Source organism: Cibotium barometz, chromosome 50, assembly GCF_041138505.1.
Source record: "Cibotium barometz isolate CiBa-2024 chromosome 50, ASM4113850v1, whole genome shotgun sequence".
Taxonomy (NCBI): domain Eukaryota; kingdom Viridiplantae; phylum Streptophyta; class Polypodiopsida; order Cyatheales; family Cibotiaceae; genus Cibotium; species Cibotium barometz.
In genome coordinates this window covers 44,330,107-44,351,270 of record NC_141095.1, presented here as the reverse complement: position 1 = coordinate 44,351,270, position 21,164 = coordinate 44,330,107, and positions in this window count along the sequence as shown.

The following is a 21,164-nucleotide window of genomic DNA, read 5'->3' as shown; positions in this document are numbered from 1 at the left end:
ACCCCTAAAATGGACAAATTGACAACTCATGAGCATCTACTCATTGAATGCTCATTAGCCTTAATGAGTTATGTAAAAAAGTAATTAAAGATTAATTCGTTCACTAATCTTTCCCTCTTTTACACTAATCAAGAACTCTAATTAACCATTAACTCCTAATTAATTCACACAATTTACCACATCATTGAATATAGCAAGTAAAAACTAATCTTTGTGCAAAAATTATAAAAATTAATGTAAATTAAGAGATTAATTAAACTCTTAAGTAAAGTCTCCTTTTTAAGAGGATTAATTAAACTCTTAAGTAAAGTCTCCTCTTTAAGGCAAAATTAACCAAAGAGAGTCAAATTTCTCCAATTGATAAAAAAAATTGATGTGATTAGGTGTTTTGATGTATCTAGATGCTCTCAAAACACTCAAACACTCTAATTTCAACTACTCATATGATCAGTTTAGACCCCAATTAACACATTTTCTAAATTTTTAGTCTCTTGAACAAGATTGATCACCCTTAATGACAAAAACCAGTCCATTAAGAGAATTTAGTCAAATTCAAGGATTTTTTGATGGTTTTAAGAAATTTTTTGAAAGATTACGCTACTCCTAATGCTTGCTAACACTCTAATCCAAATAGTTTCAACAAAAAACATACAATTAAAGGAGAATTAATGATCTTAGATCTATGTTTAAACTAAAGAGAGCTAACCAATTGCATTCTATTGCATTGTGTTTGATGCAATGGATGCAAACTAAGCCTAATACAAACTATGTGTAAGTCCTAAGAACATGAAAAACCACCAAAACAACGACAAAAACAACAAATTAATCTAAAAATTAAGTAAAAAGCATTCTTTTCAAAAACAAAAAAGAGAGCTATTCTACACTAAATCTTACACAAATCACCATCAAATCCACATCTTTTTCATCGAAAACCATTAATCAAGATAATGGGCAATGGGTTATGTATAGATTAGAGGCACAACGATGGAAAAAGCCAAGGGATAGCCGTTCACGTGCCAGCCGTTCACGTCCTGCACTTTCACATCAGACCTTTTCACGGCTTGGTCTTTCTCGGCCTGGCTTTTCACGTCCTTTTTTTTTGGAGTCTAGTGGGAAATATGAATTTTTCTTTTTGGAGAAAAATATTTTTGAATTTAAAATGAAAAGAGGACATTTTTCCAAAAAGGCAAGTGGGAATCAAAAAAATCAAGCTTTTAATGACACATCTTACACCCTTCATAAATGACCCCTAAAATGGACAAATTGACAACTCATGAGCATCTACTCATTGAATGCTCATTAGCCTTAATGAGTTATGTAAAAAAGTGATTAAAGATTAATTTGTTTACTAATCTTTCTCTCTTTTATACTAATCAAGGACTCTAATTAACCATTAACTCCTAATTAATTCACACAATTCACCACATCATTGAATATAGCAAGGAAAAACTAATCTTTGTGCATCAAAAATTGTATAAATTAATGTAAATTAGAGGATTAATTAAACTCTTAAGTAAAGTCTCCTTTTTAAGAGGATTAATTAAACTCTTAAGTAAAGTCTCCTCTTTAAGGTAAAATTAACCAAAGAGAGTCAAATTTCTCCAATTGATTAAAAAATTGATGTGATTAGGTGTTTTGATGTATCTAAATGCTCTCAAAACACTCAAAAACTCTAATTTCAACTACTCATATGATCAGTTTAGACCCCAATTAACACATTTTCTAAATTTTTAGTCTCTTGAACAAGATTAATCACCCTTAATGACAAAAATCCGTCCATTAAGAGAATTTAGTCAAATTCAAGGATTTTTTTATGGTTTTAAGAAATTTTTTGAAAGATTAAGCTACTTCTAATGCTTGCTAACACTCTAATCCAAATAGTTTCAACAAAAAACACACAATTAAAGGAGCATTAATGATCTTAGATCTATGTTTAAACTAAAGAGAGCTAACATTCACTAAAAATTGCATTCTATTGCATTGTGTTTGATGCAATGGATGCAAACTAAGCCTAATACAAACTATGTGTAAGTCCTAAGAACATGAAAAACCACCAAAACAATAACAAAAACAACAAATTAATCTAAAAATTAAGTAAAAAGCATTCTTTTCAAAAACAAAAAAGAGAGCTATTCTACACTAAATCTCACACAAATCACCATCAAATCCACATCTTTTTCGTCTCACACAAATCACCATCAAATCCACATCTTTTTCATGGAAAACCATTAATCAAGATACTGGGCAATGGGTTATGCATAGATTAGAGGCACAGCGATGGAAAAAGCCAAGGGATAGCCATTCACGTGCCAGCCGTTCACGTCCTGCACTTTCACATCGGACCTTTCATCACGGCTTGGTCTTTCTCGGCCTGGCTTTTCACGTCCTTTTTTTTTGGAGTCTAGTGGAAAATATGAATTTTCCTTTTTGGAGAAAAATATTTTTGAATTTAAAATAAAAAGAGGACATTTTTCCAAAAAGGCAAGTGGAAATAAAAAAAGTCAACCTTTGAATGACACATCTTACACCCTTCATAAATGACCCCTAAAATGGATAAATTGACAACTCATGAGCATCTACTCATTGAATGCTCATTAGCCTTAATGAGTTATGTAAAAAAGTGACTAAAGATTAATCCTTTCACTAATCTTTTCCTCTTTTATACTAATCAAGAACTCTAATTAACCATTAACCCCTCATTAATTCACACAATTTACCACCTCATTGAATATAGCAAGGAAAAACTAATCTTTGGGCATAAAAATTTATATAAATAAGTCTAAATCAAGGGATTATTTAAACTCTTTAGTAAAGTCTCCTCTTTAAGAGAATTAATTAAACTCTTAAGTAAGGTCTCCTCTTTAAGGCAAAATTAACCAAAGAGAGTCAAATTTCTCCAATTGATAAAAAAATTGATGTGATTAGGTGTTTTGATGTATCTAGGTGCTCTCAAAACACTCAAAAACTCTAATTTCGACTACTCATATGATCAGTTTAGACCCTAATTAATATATTTTCTAAATTTTTAGCCTCTTGAATAAGATTAATCAACCTTAATGACAAAAACCACTCCATTAAGAGCATTTAGTCAAATTCAAGGATTTTTTGATGGTTTTAAGAAATTTTTTGAAAGATTAAGCTACTTCTAATGCTTGCTAACACTCTAATCCAAAGAGTTCAAATTTCTCCAATTGATAAAAAATTTGATGTGATTAGGTGTTTTGATGTATCTAGATGCTCTCAAAACACTCAAAAACTCTCATTTCAACTACTCATATGATCAGTTTAGACCCCAATTAACACATTTTCTAAATTTTTAGCCTCTTGAACAAGATTAATCAACCTTAATGACAAAAACCAGTCCATTAACTGAATTTAGTCAAATTCAAGGATTCTTTGATGGTTTTAAGAATTTTTTTGAAAGATTAAGCTACTCCTAATGCTTGCTAACACTCTAATGAAAATATTTTCAACAAAAAACACACAATTAAAGGAGAATTAATGATCTTAGATCTATGTTTAAACTAAAGAGAGCTAACATTCACTAAAAATTGCATTCTATTGCATTGTGTTTGATGCAATGGATACAAACTAAGTCTAATACAAACTATGTGCAAGTCCTAAGAACATGAAAAACCACACAAACAACAACAAAAATAATAAATTAATCTAAAAATTAAGTAAAAAGCATTCTTTTCAAAAACAAAAAAGAGAGCTATTTTACACTAAATCTCACACAAATCACCATCAAATCCACATCTTTTTCATGGAAAAAAAATCACCATCAAATCCACATCATTTTCATGGAAAACCATTAATCAAGATAATGGGCAATGGGTTATGCATAGATTAGAGGCACAACGATGGAAAAAGCCAAGGGATAGCCATTCACGTGCCAACTGTTCACGTCTTGCACTCACATCGGACCTTTTCACGACCCGACTTGCTTTTCACGTCCTTTTTTTTTTTAGTCTACTGGGAAATATGAATTTTCCTTTTTGGAGAAAAATATTTTTGAATTTAAAATGAAAAGAAGACCTTTTTCCAAAAAGGCAAGTGGGAATCAAAAAAGTCAACTTTTAAATGACCCCTAAAATGGACAAATTGACAACTCATGAGCATCTACTCATTATTCTTAATTAGTTATGTAAAAAAGTAATTAAAGATTAATCCAAGATTAATCTGTTCACTAATCTTTCTCTCTTTTACACTAATTAAGAACTCTAATTAACCATTAATCCCTAATTAATTCACACAATTTACCACATCATTGAATATAGAAAGGAAAAACTAATCTTTGTGCATCAAAAATTGTATAAATTAATGTAAATTTGGGATTAATTAAACTCTTAAGTAAAGTCTCCTCTTTAAGGCAAAATTAACCAAAGAGAGTCAAATTTCTCCAATTGATAAAAAATTTGATGTGATTAGGTGTTTTGATGTATCTAGATGCTCTCAAAACACTCAAAAACTCTAATTTCAACTACACATATGATCGGTTTAGACCCCAATTAACACATTTTCTAAATTTTTAGCCTCTTAAACAAGATTAATCACCCTTAATGACAAAAACCAGTCCATTAAGAGAATTTAGTCAAATTCAAGGATTTTTTGATGGTTTCAAGAAATTTTTTGAAAGATTAAGCTATTCCTAATGCTTGCTAATACTCTAATCCAAATAGTTTTAACAAAAAACACATAATTAAAGGAGAATTAATGATCTTAGATCTATGTTTAAACTAAAGAGAGCTAACATTCACTAAAAATTAGATTCTATTGCATTGTGTTTGATGCAATGAATGCAAACTAAGCCTAATACAAACTATGTGCAAGTCCTAAGAACATGAAAAACCACCAAAACAACAACAAAAACAACAAATTAATCTAAAAATTAAGTAAAAATCATTCTTTTTAAAAACAAAAAAGAGAGCTATTTTACACTAAATCTCACACAAATCACCATCAAATCCACATCTTTTTCATCTCACACAAATCACCATCAAATCCACATCTTTTTCATGAAAAACCATTAATCAAGATAATGGGCAATGGGTTATGCATAGATTAGAGGCACAACGATGGAAAAAGCCAAGGGATAGCCGTTCACGTGCCAGCCGTTCACGTCCTGCACTTTCACATCGGACCTTTTCACGGCTTGGTCTTTCTCGGCCTGGCTTTTCACGTCCTTTTTTTTTGGAGTCTAGTGGGAAATATGAATTTTTCTTTTTGGAGAAAAATATTTTTGAATTTAAAATGAAAAGAGGACATTTTTCCAAAAAGGCAAGTGGGAATCAAAAAAGTCAACCTTTTAATGACACATCTTACACCCTTCATAAATGACCCCTAAAATGGACAAATTGATAACTCATGAGCATCTACTCATTGAATGCTCATTAGCCTTAATGAGTTATGTAAAAAAGTGATTAAAGATTAATCTAAGATTAATCCTTTCACTAATATTTCACTCTTTTACACTAATCAAGAACTCTAATTAACCATTAACCCCTAATTAATTCACACAATTGAGCACATCATTGAATATAGCAAGGAAAAACTAATCTTTGTGCATCAAAAATTATATAAATTAATGTAAATTAGGAGATTAATTAAACTCTTAAGTAAAGTCTCCTTTTTAAGAGGATTAATTAAACTCTTAAGTAAAGTCTCCTCTTTAAGGCAAAATTAACCAAAGAGAGTCAAATTTTTCCAATTGATAAAAAAATTGATGTGATTAGGTGTTTTGATGTATCTAGATGCTCTCAAAACACTCAAAAACTCTAATTTCAGCTACTCAAATGATCAGTTTAGACCCCAATTAACACATTTTCTAAATTTTTAGCCTCTTGAACAAGATTCATCACCCTTAATGACAAAAACCAATCCATTAAGAGAATTTAGTCAAATTTAAGGATTTATTAATGGCTTGGATTCAATTTGGCACAGTGCCAAATAGGCTACATGCTACATTGGACCATTATCTCATAATGGTCCACACATTGATCAGGTATACTTTACTCTTGGATACATTGTCTTAACATTGCGGGGCCGCCCGAATGGCTGTGGGAGGTAGACCAAGTCTATAACATGAACTTACACGCCGAGTCTACACCACAAATGGTGACACCAACTATGACCGTGAACCTACACGATCGTGTCAAGGTCGCCCCACGTATATAGATACACAACCAACCCCTTCTCCACAGTTCATTAATCATCATTGTAAGTTTACTCCCTAGATTCTACTAGCATACAACCTTTGTCTTAACAGTCCATCAAAGCTCCTTTCACACAGGAGCACACAGGTGTGGGAATTTGTCATCTATTGTATCACTTCAGTAATACAATATTCTTTGTATGTCTATTATTGTGCAATTTGAGTTTCAAAGTTTTGTGCTATGAAAGATCGTACTTCTTGTAGTGTTCTCTTGTATACACCGCATGTCGTATTCTTTTGCAAACTCAAATGTCCGACTTGTGAAGTTGATCACGAGATAGAGTTGATTCCTAATGCCCACTACAAACAGAGCTTACAAGAAGGCCATTTAAGAAGCAATTGAGCTCAAGGAACATTTGAGAACTCTCTTAGAGCAAGGATGTCTTTGGCCCAGTGTATCCCCTTGGGATAAACCAGTTCTTTTTCAAAATTATACTAGCATTGTTGTTTGTATGGTTGTAATGATGAGAGCATGCTTTGCCTTTTAATCCAACAAGCTGCCTTCTAAGTAGTTGCCTAGTGGTGAGATCAATCCACAGCGGCGTCAACATCTTTGTGATGGTGATTGTAAAAACGCACAAATAAAATAAGCATCACACCCTTATTTTTTTGGAGGTGTATCCATTCTTTAGAAAGCTTTGACTCTGGATTTACTAATTATTGAATTAATCAACTCGTTTTATTTTTTGGAGATTCAAACATTATCAAGATATTCTAGTCACGCATGGCTCAAGGTATCTCTCTTAAGTAAAAAGCATTCTTTTCAAAAACAAAAAAGAGAGCTATTCTACACTAAATCTCACACAAATCACCATCAAATCCATATCTTTTTCATCTCACACAAATCACCATCAAATCCACATCTTTTTCATGGGAAACCATTAATCAAGATAATGGGCAATGGGTTATGCATAGATTAGAGGCACAACGATGGAAAAAGCCAAGGGATAGCCGTTCATGTGCCAGCCGTTCACATCCTGCACTTTCACATCGGACCTTTTCACGGCTTGGTCTTTCTCAGCCTGGCTTTTCATGTCCTTTTTTTTTGAGTCTAGTGGGAAATATGAATTTTTCTTTTTGGACAAAAATATTTTTGAATTTAAAATGAAAAGAGGACATTTTTCCAAAAAGGCAAGTGGGAATCAAAAAAGTCAACCTTTTAATGACACATCTTACACCCTTCATAAATGACCCCTAAAATGGACAAATTGACAACTCATGAGCATCTACTCATTGAATGCACATTAGCCTTAATGAGTTATGTAAAAAAGTGATTAAATATTAATTTATTCACTAATCTTTTTCTCTTTTACACTAATCAAGAACTCTAATAAACCATTAACCCCTAATTAATTCACACAATTTACCACATCATTGAATATAGCAAGGAAAAACTAATCTTTGTGCATCAAAAATTGTATAAATTCATGTAAACTAGGGATTAATTAAACTCTTAAGTAAAGTCTCCTTTTTAAGAGGATTAATTAAACTCTTAAGTAAAGTCTCCTTTTTAAGAGGATTAATTAAACTCTTAAGTAAAGTCTCCTCTTTAAGGTAAAATTAACCAAAGAGAGTCAAATTTCTCCAATTGATTAAAAAATTGATGTGATTAGGTGTTTTGATGTATCTAGATGCTCTCAAAACACTCAAAAACTCTAATTTCAACTACTCATATGATCAGTTTAGATCCCAATTAACACATTTTCTAAATTTTTAGCCTCTTGAACAAGATTAATCACCCTTAATGACAAAAATCCGTCCATTAAGAGAATTTAGTCAAATTCAAGGATTTTTTGATGATTTTAAGAAATTTTTTGAAAGATTAAGCTACTCCTAATGCTTGCTAACACTCTAATCCAGATAGTTTCAACAAAAAACACACAATTAAAGGAGCATTAATGATCTTAGATCTATGTTTAAACTAAAGAGAGCTAACATTCACTAAAAATTGCATTCTATTGCATTGTGTTTGATGTAATGGATGCAAACTAAGCCTAATACAAACTATGTGCAAGTCCTAAGAACATGAAAAACCACCAAAATAACAACAAAAACAACAAATTAATCTAAAAATTAAGTAAAAAGCATTCTTTTCAAAAACAAAAAAGAGAGCTATTCTACACTAAATCTCACACAAATCACCATCAAATCCACATCTTTTTCGTCTCACACAAATCACCATCAAATCCACATCTTTTTCATGGAAAACCATTAATCAAGATACTGGGCAATGGGTTATGCATAGATTAGAGGCACAGCGATGGAAAAAGCCAAGGGATAGCCATTCACGTGCCAGCCGTTCACGTCCTGCACTTTCACATCGGACCTTTCATCACGGCTTGGTCTTTCTCGGCCTGGCTTTTCACGTCCTTTTTTTTTGGAGTCTAGTGGAAAATATGAATTTTCCTTTTTGGAGAAAAATATTTTTGAATTTAAAATAAAAAGAGGACATTTTTCCAAAAAGGCAAGTGGAAATAAAAAAAGTCAACCTTTGAATGACACATCTTACACCCTTCATAAATGACCCCTAAAATGGATAAATTGACAACTCATGAGCATCTACTCATTGAATGCTCATTAGCCTTAATGAGTTATGTAAAAAAGTGATTAAAGATTAATCCTTTCACTAATCTTTTCCTCTTTTATACTAATCAAGAACTCTAATTAACCATTAACCCCTCATTAATTCACACAATTTACCACCTCATTGAATATAGCAAGGAAAAACTAATCTTTGGGCATAAAAATTTATATAAATAAGTCTAAATCAAGGGATTATTTAAACTCTTTAGTAAAGTCTCCTCTTTAAGAGAATTAATTAAACTCTTAAGTAAGGTCTCCTCTTTAAGGCAAAATTAACCAAAGAGAGTCAAATTTCTCCAATTGATAAAAAAATTGATGTGATTAGGTGTTTTGATGTATCTAGGTGCTCTCAAAACACTCAAAAACTCTAATTTCGACTACTCATATGATCAGTTTAGACCCTAATTAATATATTTTCTAAATTTTTAGCCTCTTGAATAAGATTAATCAACCTTAATGACAAAAACCAGTCCATTAAGAGCATTTAGTCAAATTCAAGGATTTTTTGATGGTTTTAAGAAATTTTTTGAAAGATTAAGCTACTTCTAATGCTTGCTAACACTCTAATCCAAAGAGTTCAAATTTCTCCAATTGATAAAAAAATTGATGTGATTAGGTGTTTTGATGTATCTAGATGCTCTCAAAACACTCAAAAACTCTCATTTCAACTACTCATATGATCAGTTTAGACCCCAATTAACACATTTTCTAAATTTTTAGCCTCTTGAACAAGATTAATCAACCTTAATGACAAAAACCAGTCCATTAACTGAATTTAGTCAAATTCAAGGATTCTTTAATGGTTTTAAGAATTTTTTTGAAAGATTAAGCTACTCCTAATGCTTGCTAACACTCTAATGAAAATAGTTTCAACAAAAAACACACAATTAAAGGAGAATTAATGATCTTAGATCTATGTTTAAACTAAAGAGAGCTAATATTCACTAAAAATTGCATTCTATTGCATTGTGTTTGATGCAATGGATGCAAACTAAGCCTAATACAAACTATGTGCAAGTCCTAAGAACATGAAAAACCACACAAACAACAACAAAAATAATAAATTAATCTAAAAATTAAGTAAAACGCATTCTTTTCAAAAACAAAAAAGAGAGCTATTTTACACTAAATCTCACACAAATCACCATCAAATCCACATCTTTTTCATGGAAAAAAAATCACCATCAAATCCAAATCATTTTCATGGAAAACCATTAATCAAGATAATGGGCAATGGGTTATGCATAGATTAGAGGCACAACGATGGAAAAAGCCAAGGGATAGCCATTCACGTGCCAGCCGTTCACGTCCTGCACTCACATCGGACCTTTTCACGACTGGCTTTTCACGTCCTTTTTTTTTTGGAGTCTACTGGGAAATATGAATTTTCCTTTTTGGAGAAAAATGTTTTTGAATTTAAAATGAAAAAAAGACCTTTTTCCAAAAAGGCAAGTGGGAATCAAAAAAGTCAACCTTTAAATAACCCCTAAAATGGACAAATTGACAACTCATGAGCATCTACTCATTGAATGCTCATTATCCTTAATTAGTTATGTAAAAAAGTAATTAAAGATTAATCCAAGATTAATCTGTTCACTAATCTTTTCCTCTTTTACACTAATCAAGAACTCTAATTAACCATTAACCCCTAATTAATTCACACAATTTACCACATCATTGAATATAGAAAGGAAAAACTAATCTTTGTGCATCAAAAATTGTATAAATTAATGTAAATTTGGGATTAATTAAACTCTTAAGTAAAGTCTCCTCTTTAAGGCAAAATTAACCAAAGAGAGTCAAATTTCTCCAATTGATAAAAAATTTGATGTGATTAGGTGTTTTGATGTATCTAGATGCTCTCAAAACACTCAAAAACTCTAATTTCAACTACACATATGATCAGTTTAGACCCCAATTAACACATTTTCTAAAATTTTAGCCTCTTGAATAAGATTAATCACCCTTAATGACAAAAACCAGTCCATTAAGAGAATTTAGTCAAATTCAAGGATTTTTTGATGGTTTCAAGAAATTTTTTGAAAGATTAAGCTATTCCTAATGCTTGCTAACACTCTAATCCAAATAGTTTCAACAAAAAACACACAATTAAAGGAGAATTAATGATCTTAGATCTATGTTTAAACTAAAGAGAGCTAACATTCACTAAAAATTACATTCTATTGCATTGTGTTTGATGCAATGAATGCAAACTAAGCCTAATACAAACTATGTGCAAGTCCTAAGAACATGAAAAACCACCAAAACAACAACAAAAACAATAAATTAATCTAAAAATTAAGTAAAAATCATTCTTTTCAAAAACAAAAAAGAGAGCTATTCTACACTAAATCTCACACAAATCACCATCAAATCCACATCTTTTTCATCTCACACAAATCACCATCAAATCCACATCTTTTTCATGGAAAACCATTAATCAAGATAATGGGCAATGGGTTATGCATAGATTAGAGGCACAACGATGGAAAAAGCCAAGGGATAGCCGTTCACGTGCCAGCCGTTCACGTCCTGCACTTTCACATCGGACCTTTTCACGGCTTGGTCTTTCTCGGCCTGGCTTTTCACGTCCTTTTTTTTTGGAGTCTAGTGGGAAATATGAATTTTCCTTTTTGGAGAAAAATATTTTTGAATTTAAAATGAAAAGAGGACATTTTTCCAAAAAGGCAAGTGGAAATCAAAAAAGTCAACCTTTTAATGACACATCTTACACCCTTCATAAATGACCCCTAAAATGGACAAATTGACAACTCATGAGCATCTACTCATAGAATGCTCATTAGCCTTAATGAGTTATGTAAAAAAGTGATTAAAGATTAATCTAAGATTAATCCTTTCACTAATATTTCACTCTTTTACACTAATCAAGAACTCTAATTACCATTAACCCCTAATTAATTCACACAATTGAGCACATCATTGAATATAGCAAGGAAAAACTAATCTTTGTGCATCAAAAATTGTATAAATTAATGTAAATTAGGAGATTAATTAAACTCTTAAGTAAAGTCTCCTTTTTAAGAGGATTAATTAAACTCTTAAGTAAAGTCTCCTCTTTAAGGTAAAATTAACCAAAGAGAGTCAAATTTCTCCAATTGATAAAAAAATTGATGTGATTAGGTGTTTTGATGTATCTAGATGCTCTCAAAACACTCAAAAACTCTAATTTCCACTACTCATATGATCAGTTTAGACTCCAATTAACACATTTTCTAAATTTTTAGCCTCTTGAATAAGATTAATCATCCTTAATGACAAAAACCAGTCCATTAAGAGAATTTAGTCAAATTCAAGGATTTTTTTATGATTTTAAGAAATTTTTTGAAAGATTAAACTACTCCTAATGCTTGCTAATACTCTAATCCAAATAGTTTCAACAAAAAACACACAATTAAAGGAGAATTAATGATCTTAGATCTATGTTTAAAATAAAGAGAGCTAACATTCACTAAAAATTGCATTCTATTATTCCTACGCCATGTGACATAATATTGGGAAGACCCTTCATGAGGGAGTCCAAATTGGTGCACGCTTGGGCATTAGATCACGTGCATGTGCATAGGGATTTGTAAATTTTAAAGATAGATCTGAGAACATGGAGAGCACACCCCATGGAAGGACAGCTGCTCGGTAATGATTCGATCACAAGGGAGTGGACCACATCTATACAAATATGCCAAGCCACGGTGGAAAATTCCAAAGATAAAGAGGAAATGGAAATGTATGCATCACTTCCTCCTCCCGGAGTGGAAACTCGATACATGTGCTAGCTACCATAGAAGTGATGCAACCCAGGGAGACCCAATATGTGGAATCTGGAACTGTCCCTACGACCTCTCTCTGTATGGTTAATTGGCAAACCATTGATGAAAATTCAGAAGATAAAGCGTCTAGCAGCATAGAAGGGACTATAACACAAGGCCGTACCAACGCTTAACGCCTGAGAAGATTGCGAAAACAAAAATGATATAATGCCTGACAAAATGCCCTATTACGAAGAAATCCCACGGATGCCCCGTGGCTAAGATACCTCGAAGCCACTAAGGTACACGATGAGTTTTCTAAGGATTGGGGTGAGGAATTGAATAAGATATCATAGGAGGGAAAACATAAGGAGAAAGTCATCCTTCAAGAGCCAGAAACACCTAAGCTTACGAAAGCTGGGCGTCGAAAACATAACAAAGCTCTGGCAGGGACCAGGGAAGGAAGCCAAACGTGTATATATTGCTAAGGACTTGACTTCAGGCGAAGAAAATGAGCTTGTTGCCCTCCTTAAGGAATTTAAGGACTATTTCGCCTGGAATTACAAGGAGATGAAGGGTGTACCACTTGAGGTAGTGTAGCATACGATTCCAATCATGGACAGATTATCAAGACTAACCAGGCAAAAACCATACCCGATGAATCCTAAGTATGCAGCCATTGTAAAGGAGGAAATAGATAAACTCATTTGCAGATTTCATCTATGAGGAGATAGAACACACGGATTGGTTGTCACCAATCATAATAGTGCCAAAAAAGAATGAGAAACTTAGGGTATGTGTCGATCTTCAAAAGGTCAACACATAGCTACTAGGAAAGACCATTATCCCCATTGCCCTATACCGGAACATGTTTTGGAGAGAGTGGCTGGTGAAGAAGCTTACAGCTTCTTGGATGGATTTTCAGGCTACAATCAAGTGTCAATAGCACTAGAAGACCAACATAAGATAACTTTCAATACAATGTGGGGGTTATTTGCATACAGAATCATGCCTTTCGGTCTCACCAATGCCCCAGTAACATTCCAACAATTGATGTGCATGGCCTTCAAGGACTACTTGTAGAAGTGGTTGGAGGTATTCATTGACGATCTGTGTGCACACTCTCGATGGTGGGCAGACCATCTAGCTTGCTTAAGGAAGGTGTTTGAACGATGTCGATTATATTGTATATCCCTAAACCCTTTAAAGTGCCAATTTTGGGTCAAACACGGTGTAATATTGGGACACATTGTCTCAAAGAATGGTATATCCATGGATGACAACAAGGTCGAGTTGATATTGGAGCTACCACCGCCCACTAATTACAAAGGTGTGCAAAGATTTATGGGCCACGTTGGGTATTACCGTCGCTTCATAATTTTCTATGCTGAAATCTCCAGTCTATTGTACAAGTTACTCATTGTCTTTTTTAATAGACCGAGGAATGCCAGGAAGCATATGATCGATTGAAGCAGGCATTGGCTAGCACACCAATTCTAAGACCCTCCAATTGGGATCTCATATTTCATGTGCATATTGATGCATCAAACTTTGCTATTATATGCATACTAACCCAGCTCGGTGAGTTCAAATTGGACTATCTAGTCTACTTCGCTAGTCATCAATTGAATGATGCAGAGGTGAATTACACCACCATAGAGCAAGAAGGTTTGGCCATGGTTTACGCTATCAAGAAGTATCGACATTACCTATTGGCCAACAAATTTGTATTCTTCGTGGAACATCAAGCCTTATTATACTTGGTGAATACCTTGCACCACGGGAAGAATCACACATTGTTTGCTATTACTGTGAGAATTCGACTTTATAGTTATGGTAAGGAAAGGGACACAGCATGTGCTAGCTGATCCTAGGTCAAGAATTCCAAATGGGAAACTAGCAAAACTGGTGTTGATGATGACCTCCCTGTTGATGCTTATTTGTTTAAACTGGACATGGTACCCAAATGGAGCGAGGAGATATCGGATTATCTAGCTTATGGTTTTTCGCAGGAAACACCCTTGAACAAAGATAAAATATGGTGGCTTATCAAGCTTGATGCACCTTATCAATTAGTTGGGAGAACTATATAAGTTAGGTAAAGATAATATCCTAAGAAGATGTGTAAGAAAAGATGAGTTCGTCCTCACGATATTGGATGAAGCTCATTCAGGAATAGCAGGAGGACATTTTGTTGGAGAGATTACGGCTCGCAAGGTACTGCAAGCAGGATTATGGTGGCCTATGTTGTTTGGGGACACCATAGAATTTGTCAAAAGGTGCGAGGAATGTCAGCGATTTGCCATCCCACAACAAAGGGACAAGATGCCGCTCACCCCTATTATTGTAAGACAACCCTTCAAAAAATGGGGGGTAGATTTTGTCAGACCTATTAGTCTAGCGGCAAATTCACAAGCCTAATATGTGATCGTGGCCACGGATTATTTCACCAAATGGGCAGAAGCCTCGAAGCGAGCTAATGCACGAACAACATCAAAATTCTTATATGAGCAAAATATCTCGAGATTCGGTTGCCCATTAGAATTAGTTAGTGATCGCAGCTCACATTTCATTAATGAGGTGAATGATCATTTACTCGCTAAATTCTAAGTAATCTATCGAAAATCATCACCTTATTATCCACAGGCTAATGGTCAAGCAGAGTGGTCAAGCAGAGAGTACAAACAAAATTTTGTGTACTATCTTGACGAAAACCTTGGAAGCAAGTCGAACGGACTGGGAGCATAAGCTGACAGCAGCCCTATGGGCATACCGAACATCATATAAGGTAGCAACAGGATACACTCCCTTCTGTCTAGCTTATGGTGTTGAGGCAATAATGCCTATGGAATACCTAGTTCTGAGCTTAAGGATTGCAGTGCAAGAGTGTCTGATGGAGAATACATTAGCTAAAAGGCTAATCGACTTAGAGAAGCTTGATGAGACCACACTAATTATATCGCATGGACTCATGGTCGAGAAACTACGCAGAAAGCATTGGTTCGACAAAAACTTGAAACAAAAAGAACTAGAAACGGGGGACCTTGTCCTCATGTATCGTGTAGGAAGCACCATGAAAAAGTAACTCAAATAATACAGAGGCCTACAACCCTTTTGAGTGTCTGAGATCACACCTCAGGGGTCGGTTAGAATTGAGACAATTGATGGCGGCATCCAGATGGAGGGTTACGTCAATGGAAGCAAACTCAAAAAATATTTTGGACCCCTGACCCAAGAGATGCTCTTGCAAGAACATCTCTAAAAACAACTCGCAAAGGAAAAAATCTAGCAAGCTCAAGAAGAGGCTAAGGCAAGGGAGGCCAAAGTCAAACAATTACTCCAGAAGAGAATGTTGCACGTGAACATGGCTTCCTTGACTCTCCTGAACAAAGAAGAGCTAAAAATTAAGCCAGGCAGAACTCTCTACGGCTAAATGCCATGCAACAAGCATTGCACTAATAGATACGGGATCAAGTCGTAGCCTGATCTCATATGAGACATGCGTAGCCTAAGATACACCGCACCTTGAACCCACCAATGCACAAGTACGCAGTGTGCAGTTGATAAACTACGAAAGTTGAGGGATTTTTAAGTATTAACATTTCCATCAGAAATAATTTCCTTGGTTGGAAAGGCGTTTGTCATGCCTACAGGTTCCATGGAAGAGGAAATGATCCAGGACGGATCCTGGATTTACACCAGCAATTGTAATATCCAATGGGAGAAGAGGACAGCACTGCTGCATGGGGGCGATAATGTCATATCCATACCCTTATGGAGCCTGACAAACATAGGAAAATAGGTCATGATTGAGGAGATAGCAACACCAAGCACGATGACATCAACTCATGAAGCAAAAAAAGCATCAGTTCTAAAAACTCCACACAAACAATATCCAAAGTCATAGGGTACACAACAATGGGTGCCCAAGTTTCAACTCAGAAACCAGCCCCACAAGGAGGAGAAGGAGGTTAATACGGAACCCATAAGAAGGATTCAAAAAAGGGCCAAAAATCAGAGATGGCCTTTACAAACAGGTTGGCAGTACTCTAGACAAACCAACACCCCCACAAGGCATTCATAACCAATGGGTCCGAAAGGATTTACTATACTGGCACAAGGATACTACCAAGGCAATACGGTAGTGTGGGTACCCAAAACCCACCTAGTGGCCACCATTTTACAAACCGCTCCGAATACAAAGGAAAGGATAGTAAAAGCATGCGGAACCAACTTCCAACTAAAACCAATGCTCAAACTACACAAACACTGGTATGGAGGAAGAAGACAATTCAACAAGCTGGGTTGAGTATTGCCAAAGCAATACCAGTAAACCAGTTCGATCAAGGAGTTGGACAAGGACCCTAAAGGGAGATATAAAGAAGTTGAGCAAAGGGACAAGGATAAAAGCCCCAAACCACACGACTCAATAATAACATTGTTCAGTTGGGCGGAAGGAAGAATCAAATACTCCCACACAGAGCTAAAACGCGTGCAGCAACACCTACCCAGAAGTGCCAAGGTGTCACCTTGGTTCCCATGGCAATAAAAAGATGAAGGTATCCATTAGCCACACAATGGATACAAGGTAAAATCGAGTATCATTCACTCATTTAATGCATATTTGAATGACTGAGCATGAAGAGAAATAGAAGGTATCAATATTGCACACTCATGATCTGAAAAAGTTCACGCCGTGAACCAATCTTAAACAGTTCATGTCGTGAACTAATCCAAAACACTTCACGCCGTGAACTGGTCCAAAATGCTTCACGTCGTGAGAAACGGTTGCTTCTCATCATCACGGGCCAATCTCAAGATGCCACATGGCATTCTTCATTAAGGCAGCTGCCCACTCCGACGGCTATGCTATAAATTCAAAAATCTTTCCTTTTTCGTCATTTTGCGCCGTGTGCTCCAACGCAAATCGTCTTCCATCGTGAGCTCCCACAAACAATCTTGCATCCCATCCGCGCTTACTCCAACTCTAATCGACATTCACAGATTGTGGGAGTGTGGACCCTTCTTTGTTTTTCTTTTCTTTTTTCTTTTTCATCCTCTTTTGAGTTTGAATATGATCAACCAATGTCTTGCACATTAAAATCGTCACCATTTTAATTACACGATTTTCATGTTTTTCTCTAAACTCCACTATACGGACTCATTACTTGCATTAATTAAACATTTAAGAGAAAAACAAAACATAAAAACATAACCACCAAAAACCTGCAGCTTCACCAAACTGCCAAAAACCTACAGTTTCACGGAACTGAACTTGTAGTTTCACGTTTTTAACTCTCACAGAAATTCCCCTCACGTTTTTAACTCTCACAGGACTCGGCCTCATGGAAATCCCTCTCACAAGATTCCGTCTCACGGAAATCCCCCTCACATTTTTAACTCTCACATTTTTTACTCTCACAAGACTCCGCCTCACGGAAATCCCTCTCACGAGATTCCGTCTCACATAAATCCCCCTCACGTTTTTAACTCTCATGTTTTTAATTCTCATGGGATTATGTCTCACGGAAACCCCTCTCACGGGATTCCGTCTCACGAAAATCCCCCTCAGGTTTTTAACTTTCACGTCCTTAACTCTCACGGGATTCCGCCTCACGGAAATCCCTCTCACCGGTTTACTCCTCACGACATGTAGTTTCATGGAACTGCCAAAAAACCTCCACCTTCATGCTCCATAATTGACCTGTTCAAACTAACACACCTTGTTTATTGCTTCCACCACTAACACACTTCTCATCCCGATTAACCTTATTGCTTTAAGAAGAAGAAGAAGAAGAAGTGGTACCTGTCCCACCAGTCTAGATACTTATTTTCTTTACATGTACAGATGTCGACCTCATACCCTGAAGCGATAGAGACCCCCACAATAACACAGGCCAGCGCTACAAGCTCCCTGATGAGAAGCCAGAAGAAGCCACTGACCGCGCGGGGACCAAAGATGAATTACTTATGCCCATATGCCCAAGCCTTCCATGGTGCCATCAATAGCCATACGACCCATGGAAAGGTGGCGCTGCAATATCACAGCTTGAAGTGCCTCCAAATCCTAGAAGAGGCAGAAGTAAAGGAAAAGTTGGAGAAAGTGGGCCTCGACAAAATGGCACATATTTTTTCTACGAACATCGACACATAGAGCTATGTGCCGAGTACATAAAACCTATGACAAAGCTACCAAGCGGGGCACAGTCACTAAGGCCGATGGCACAATAGAGCAGGTCCTAATCACGAAAGATCTAATCCGTGAAGCTCTGTAGCTCCCACCACCAGTCAAGGTACACGCCCATGCCTTTGACAAGATGCCCTTGGATGCTATGCTGAAGAAGAGCTCATATAACTCCAATGGGGCTGAATATGAGAATATCTGGGATGAGGGCATGGAGAAGGCATGCAAGAGGGCAATGTCATTGATCATGCAGGTGAAACTAGTGAATTGCTCAATAGGGTCCCACTAAACAGAATTGCAAAAGTCTATGAAGAGAAGGAGGAGGACTGGGCATACTACATACACTGGGAGATGGAAAACTACCTCAAGGCCCATCATTCCAAGATATGCAATCCCTACCTGTTGGACACAGGTCCTAAACCATGTAACAAAGAGGACCCTTCCAGAACCCGAACCAGCATAGCAGATGCAGTTAGCAACCAGCGTCGCTGAAAGCTGCAGAGATGCAAGAAGGCCAAGATGTACTCATAGAAACACAAGCCATAATGAAGGAGATAAGAAAGGGAGAAAAAAGAAAACAGAAAGGAAGATGAGGGGGCATCATTCCCAACGTGACTGAGGAATTACAAAGGACAGAGGCTGAGCTGGTACAAGAGATTAGATCATACTAGAGGAAGTACTGACACTGCAAGAAGCCATTGTCAGAGTCAGAAGAACAAACGCAACAAATTACTCCTCCTCAGAGCCTAGCACAACTTATATTCACAAACCTGTCCCCGCTCAGGGATTCTACCATGGAGATGGAGCCAGAGACAGCAGCAGAAGTAGTGCTAGCTAAAGAATCACAAGAACTTGAGATAGCAACATCAATCCTAGTGCAAGATCCAACAGCGCCACTTGATACAGGTAAAAGACCAAGAGGTTAAGATACATCCAATCCAAGCAAAAGAAGGCATTTGGAGGATGAAGAAAGACTACCCCAGTAGCGAATTAAAGAGAATATGAGTCTTAAGGCAACTCCAGAATGAGGTTACCCAGAACCATGAGCTAACAGCTATTCATGCCAAGCAGGTAGTACAAGAGCTCTAGCAGGTACAAGAGCTCCATGAGCTAATAGCTATTCATGCCCAGCAGGTACAAGAGCTCCAACATATATCCATGGCCAAAGAAGAAGAGCTGCAAAGCCAGATCCAGCAGTTATCCTCAAGTCTAAAGGAAACAAAAAGCAGGGCTACTCACAACAAAAAAGGGAAAAAACAAATAAGGCACATGCAAAGAAGGTGAGAACCCTTAATGATAACATTAGTGCCAATCAAATTGAAATGCAAAGAACCGAGAGGCAATGGCACAAGTCACTCAACAGTTACAAGACAGCCAAAGACTGGCTGCCGAAAGACTTTAGAGAATCACTAAGGCTCAAGAAAGAGAGGCTACTGCCAGACGTGCCCACCAAGAGGATGCAACGAGGAAGTTATCAATGGATTATAAGCCATGGGTGGCTAGAAGTCTACAATACTCACCAGCATTTAAACTTATGTGAGTTTTCTTTATATCACCCTTTTGGAATTCTAAAACTATACTCTAATATCTACAAAGATTTAGAATCCATGTTAACCAGTGTACTTTACACTTTTGATGCCACCCATATTGAATATCCTAACATAAATCCTGAGGATATCCCTGACCTTCAAGATTTTATGAAATCTCACAGACCTAGCCACCCACCCCCCAGCTCAGGTCATGGTCATGGTCAGGAAGAGACACCATCTTCATCTTCAATCTCCACTTACCCAGTATATTCTAATGTCACTAGTAAACTACTTAATCCCTATCCTAATGCCCCACCTACTAACAAAGTCTCAGGCCGACTGTATCTTTTCTACTCTCATTCCTCAACATATAGATTTTCCCACTAACCCTCCGGCCCCCGAGGAGATACTAGCACCTCACCCATCTCCCCAATGGCAACCTCTCCAGAGGTACACCATATTGTCCCCCAAGACAATATCGAAGCTTTACTGATGATACAATTTTGGAGTCATTGTCTAATGCAGAATATGAAGGCTTCATTCGAGCTGGCAATCCATTGTTAAAGCCAAAGCTGATGCTCATGGTGTTAATGCAAATAACACCATTTGAGCTAACTCGAAGAATTCTGCCCAAGGCCTACTCCGAGGTCATGCCGACAAAGCAACATTATGTACCATACCCTCTATGAGCACCTCGCCCAGATTTAGAAGAACTACTCCCTTTGGCTAGAGAGGGTACATTATGGTCCAATGTGGCATGATAGACAAAATTAGCCAAACCACAATTAGCCAACCTACTGGAAATCCAGATAGTTACCTTCATGATCAGTTATTACTTTTGTGCAGGTGGAGAAAAGCTCACCAAGTCCACACACGAGGGGGCTATGCAA